Below are 6,380 nucleotides of genomic sequence, written 5' to 3' on the forward strand. Positions count from 1 at the left end.
CCCCAAGTAAACCCCTTATGAGGGGTTGGAACTCAGTTGTACATTAAAAGGTAGAGTATTCTATCAATAACTTATCTCTTGGAGATTACCAACATCTTTAATTCTCTTAAAATGTAAACAAATGGGTTTTTCTCAAACTTCAACCCATATAATCATAAGTCAGAATTTATTCAAGAGAAACACGGAATCCTATTGATGCAAAAATACTGCAAAATTGCCACAAAAAATTCTAATAAAATAACATTCTCGTATGGTATAAAAATGAAAATATTTTAGCAAAACCTTGATCCCCCGCATCAATGAGCAAGAAGCAGCATAGGTTCAGCCTTACAATAGACCATAAGAATTATTGTTATGCTCTTAATTGTAGAACTAGTTATAGCCTAATAGATAATTTTATGACATTAGCATTTCAATGCTATAGATAATTTTGATTTAATTTCTTAAATGCTCTTGTCTCAAAATTTCAAATTTTAGAATTATTGGTTCTTGTTCTAAGGTACAGTTTCAATGTTGGATATGTTACAAGAAGTTTGACGAATGAATGAACTGGCAGAAGTGTTAACCGCGGCTAGAATGCCACCTTTAATCTTAGTGTTGTGATTACCAGAATAGTCCAGTCACTATATATATAGTGCTTGCAATTTAAATTGTAGTTCTGATTTCTTAATATATTGTGCGGATACAGAAGAAAAATCCAGAACCAATTTTTTCATGCAAAATTTCCTTTACTAGATACAGAGTGGCCCAAAAACTCGTATTTTCAGTTATTTGTTCAGTTCTCAGCTATTTCCAACATATCCAGTAATCGGACGGAAGAACTCGCTGTAGCCTTTTTTTAAGATTATGAAATTCTGAATAAATGATATTATTCTCAATTCTCCAATGAGTACTGAGTTGAATTTTTCAAGAACGAGTAAAATTTTGAGAAGAAATTAATTTTGATGAATTTCAGTTTTTGATCATCAATATCATCCAATTGTTCCCATTTAAATGAGAAATTCGAATTCTCTCTGGTCGTGATTTTGTGCTCCACAATCTGAGATCAGGTAGAGTGCTCTATCTCATATAGATTTGAATGGTAACAATCGGAAGATATTGATAATCAAAAACTAAAATTCAACAAAGTTGATTTTTTCCTTAAAATTTCACTCATTTTTGAAAAATTGTAACTCAGTACGGTTCTCTTATTAAAGATGAAGAGTTCCGAGTGGTCTCATTTTTTTCAGAATTTCATCATCTGAAAAAGGCGAGAACGAATTTCTCTGTCCGATTAGGTACTGGATTTGTAGGAAATAACTGAAAACTGGATAAATAATCAAAAATACAAGGTTTATGGGCCACTCTGTATCTTTATAGCACAAGACTACTCTTGAATAATACATAAAAATAGAAATCTAAGAAAAATAGGAATAGTATAATATAGAAATAATATTTTAATATTTTTATTTATAAGAAAAATATTATCTTGAAAATATTGGTTGGTTCTGAATTTATTCATCCATTTGTGGATACAATCTCAAATAATATAAATATAATTGGGAAACAATAGCAGGCTTTGCCCAAAACTATTTTATTGCCAAATATTGATAGGTAATGGATAATGTCCCAAAATGTTTTTAAGTTTTTACTGCTGAAAGTTCAAGTTTAAATTTCATTGATGTATCAAAAAATATAGTTATTAAAAATCAGAAATAGAATATAAACTGCCAGCAGGCCCTCTTTTTCATGTCTATATTGACTGGACTAATATGGTTGCAACTTTGAGCAAGCTATTGTGAACGCATTACCATACTGGGAAAAAACATACCTATAGTCTTTTTTCTTTAGGGCTACTCTTGAATAATACATAAAAATAGAAATCTAAGAAAAATAGGAATAGTACCTATAATATAGAAATAATATTCTAATATTTTTATTTATAAGAAAAATATGCTAATTTTAAAATGGGTAGGCCTACTTGAATTTCTGTTTGTTTTTATTCGTACATAGGTACCTACAGGTATGGTTTGAAAAACAAATACGGCACAAATATGGTTTGAAAATACATCTACTACAGTGCAGTGTAAATATGGCCTAAAACGCTAACCTTGCTAACATATAAATTAACATACAATAAAAATAAGTAACATCCATATTTACATAACCAAAAATGTCATATATTCGACTATAAAGGAATACGGTAGCCTACTTACTCAGTATGCATTTCGATATCTCACTCCCATGAAATGGAGTTTCTGTGTTCCCGTTTGATGCACGGCCAGTATATGAGAATTTCATGGCCAGCTCATCAATCATTGATCTTCTCAAGATATTATTGACACATTGGCCAATATTAGCGCTCCCCACTGTCCTCATATGCTTTATCTAAAAAAATCAAAACAATTTTATTAGTACTGTATAAAATTATCAGTCATAAATGGTTTGCGAAATGAAGGACATTCATTCCGCAAAAACGTTATTTTTGAGTGGAGCTCAGTTCTGTTTAACTTATAGTAAGATTATTCTAGGAAAGAAGCTGAAAGAAATCTACGATGTCTCTCAGATGACGTTCCAAAAATGATGCAGTAAAATGCGCGCGTGGGGGCCCTGCACTCTTAGACTCCCTATGTTCAATACAAATTAACAGAAAATTTCATAACTATACTCACTATAGGGGTTATCTTTCCTATTAGTTGAAGAGATCCAAACATACAGTTACAGTATTTGACAATTCAATGTTATGTCTTCATGTAATCACGATTTCCACGGTTTGAGTTAATTTTAAATAATAATGGTCATTAAATTTTCTCAGCATTGAACTTTACACAAGTTTTATCCTTTCAAGATACAAGGTTATTATTAAATATTCAGTTATATTCCTTCCAAAACCTTGCGAATTCTAATAAACATTGAAGTTGAAAATATTTTACTAGTTCTGTTGAATAACCAAACAAATTTTGCGTTGGAAATAATCGATTCATGTCATCATAATGTCTCTAAAAGAAAAAAGTTATAAATTTGATAAGAGATCCTTTTCTATTCATTGGAAATTGTATCGGTAGATGCGTTCCTTTTTGAATTAAAAGTTTAAAATACTCCTCTGAAACACTTTGTATAACAAGGCATGAGCATAATGTACCTAGATTGTAAACCACATCGTCTTTGACTTTGGTGTAGGCTACTTATCAGATAATACACTAAATGGATAGATAACTAATTGAATGAATAAATCAAGACATACCTATATAATATTTTTTCGTTGGGGCTATTCTTAAATAGAAATAAAAAATAAAACTCCAAGTACCCTTTTTTTAAATTGTTTATATTTAATAATGATAATAATAATAATAATAATACTGAGGATGATGCCCACATAAGCTCATAGGCTTGTGCGTGGGTAATGAGTGAGAGGGATGATGATGAGAGGTGACTACTTTTTAGTTAGTCAAGACCGTCGGCTTATCGTCTCCTCTGAAAGACCATATCTATGTGATTGTGCTGTGGTCAAAATCTTTTGCCCCCGGTCTAGATTAGAACTCGGGTTCTCTTGATAATTAGACCGGTTCATTATCACTTACTCTAACGAGCCATCCAGTTAAATTTGCATGATTTTATAAAAAAAGGATTATTGATGTCCAATTGAACTGAATTTATTATTTTATCTCTGTTTAATCATGAGAATATAAGTGTAAAACTGGGGCCCTGAAACCTGCACTGAATGTTAAAGACGAATTTCACATTTATGCGCCGGCAAAATTAATAAGAGATAAAATAATAAATTTAATTCAATTGGACATCAATAACCCTATTTTTGATAAAATCATGCAAATATAAATTTAAAATTTACAGTCCTAGTCTGGAAAATCATATCAATGTACTAGCATAAGTGATCAGGAATAAGTAGCTTGTGATAGTATTTTTTAATGCTATTTTCTATTCAATTACATGATAATGGCATCATGGCCAAAACATGTCGTAGGTATATAAAAAATTTTAAAAAAGTGTACTTAGATTTTTATTTTTTATTTCTATTCAAGAAATATTTATTATATAAAATATTATACATTGCTGGAGTTACTCACAAACGATTTTCTCCTCCCATTCTGACTGGAAATTGACCATCTCTCTCAATGGAAGTAAAGATTATCTGATGATATTTCCTCATCTATGCAAGCTCTTGTTATTTCACTGCTGTTTGGACTCGCTTCTTCGCTGTAATAGAAACAATAACTGAAATAAGGTCATGATTTTTTTAATTAAAGATAGCAATTTAATTAGAAAATTTCTCGTAACTTTGGTACCGTATTACTATTAAAAAAATGAGTTGATTGAAATTAGGGATTCAATATTAAAAGGGAAAAGAAAATGTCAAAAGTTTCCTGATAACATAAAATGGAGCTTGATTGATTGATTACTTTATTTATGTAGATTACAATATATACTGGCTTAAAGGCCTACACTAAACTTATACAATAGCTTACAATACAGAAAAGTTTTAGATGAATTTACATAACATAAACTAAGAAAAAAATTATTGAACTGTACAATGGTATGAAAAAAAATCAATTTGGAATAACTACATATACAAGATAATATTGTAATGCATCTACATAAATTGGCGGAGCTTTGGTCATATCAATGTCCATTCTTTGGAAAGAATATTAAAAATATCCTTCCCAGTAACTCTCTACCAAGTGATCAAAGATTATAAAAACAAGGAGTGTCCTATTCAGGAATATTGTATCCCAAATTCAAATCCCAAAAGCAGTGAACAACTAGTGTTCAAAATTTGAATATTTTTCATAAAATGGGATAGACATAGAACATTTTTGAAGAGAAAATAACTGTTGATTCATTCAACTATAGGTATTTTCTTAATAAGCTACGGTATCAGACTGAGTAAAAGATCAAAAGCGATTGCATGAAATTTTGATTCATTCTAACTCAACATTAAAAATAGAGTTGATACTATTTCAAATAATTTGTAGATAAATAAGAAGTGGGCAATATTTGTAAATTATTTAAAAATTGAGAAAATTATAAAGAAAGACGACTTCATTTCCGAATCTATTTGAAACTTCTGACAATACTGGATCTGACGACATCAAATAAGAATTTTCAAAACAATTTTGTTTCCAATACAATAAATCAAGTTGGTACCGTAATAAAAAAATATGGTTGTGGTTTTCATTTACCTGCACTGACACTGTAGACTCAGGAGCAGACACAGTAACGAAGAGGAACGAAGACAAAAATGAAGAACACAGGAAACAGGAAAAACAACAGATAGAAACTCAATAATTAAAACAAACCTATACACTACAACTAACTATCTCACTGGATTACTGGAGCGCACTGTGCGATATGTCATCCACTTTAAAGCTTTAAAGTTTAAACCATATAGTGAAAAGTGAACTAACAAACAGAAATATTCTCGAATGGAAGAACTCTTGTCTTGTCTCAGAAATTCAAAACCAAACCATCATCCCCTCTCCACTTTGTACCTTGGAGTTGGCCGTTGGACACACTATAGCACGTATAGTGGAGAAATATAGTGGTGACTGGAAAATAGAAAGTAGAAAGTAGGTGCATGTGCGTTTGTGTATGTGTGGGACTGTATGTGTGTGTGAGTGAGAGAGAGAGAGAAAGTGTGAGTGAGTGAGAGAGTGGGTGTGAGAAAGTGTGTGTTAGAGGGAGAGAGAGTGAGTGAGTGAAGGAGACTGCTAGAGGGCGAGTGTTGGATTCCTGTTTTCAGCCCAAAATGTCACTGACAAAAAGCTGTCTTCCCTTTTGTTTGAAAATTGAATAGGGTAGTGCAAATTCCTGACCATGAAACAAAACATTTTTTGTTGCATGCTCTATCCTTCAGCAGAAAACTGGAAACATGCTCCATGGACTGTGATATATATCGCTGATTGAGAAGCTCTATGAAATATAAGAAGCAGTTAATATTTTAATTGAATTAGAGTTACGTTAATTTCTAGCGTAATTTTGGGAGGATTTGAAAACATTTTCACCAAAACATCCTAGACCTTAGTAAAGCGTATGTCAAATTGTAACATTTTATTAAAAAGTTCTCAAAAAGCTTATTTAACATTTTATCACAACCCCCAAGCAGCAATAAGATTTTTCTTAAATGAAGGGTTCGCCCTTCATTTAAGAAAAATCTAATTGCTGCTTGGGGCTTGTGAGAGGGATTCTCACAAATGGTTGCTTTTTGTGTAATTTGAAACAGATAAGGTTTGCTACCCAGACAGAAAATCTATTTCCAATTTTTTATTTTAATCTTGTTGAAAAATAGTTATCATTAACATGCTTGCATTTCTCAGCTTAGAATCAGATTTCTGACGAATTTCTCTATACCCATAATATACATTTCATATTATGCAATTCATGAT

The 6,380-nt window shown here is 31.2% G+C and overlaps 1 long non-coding RNA gene across 1 annotated transcript; it reads right to left on the minus strand.

Moving 5' to 3' along the window:
* Positions 1 to 1,883: 1,883 nt before the first annotated feature.
* On the minus strand, positions 1,884 to 5,855 carry LOC120355010. Its single transcript, XR_005573364.1, has 3 exons — positions 5,178 to 5,855; positions 4,065 to 4,194; positions 1,884 to 2,367 (listed from the first exon to the last, which is right to left on the minus strand). It is a non-coding gene; the product is annotated as an uncharacterized LOC120355010 (long non-coding RNA).
* Positions 5,856 to 6,380: the final 525 nt, after the last annotated feature.

The sequence above is a fragment of the Nilaparvata lugens genome, chromosome X, assembly GCF_014356525.2.
Source record: "Nilaparvata lugens isolate BPH chromosome X, ASM1435652v1, whole genome shotgun sequence".
Taxonomy (NCBI): Eukaryota; Metazoa; Arthropoda; class Insecta; order Hemiptera; family Delphacidae; genus Nilaparvata; species Nilaparvata lugens.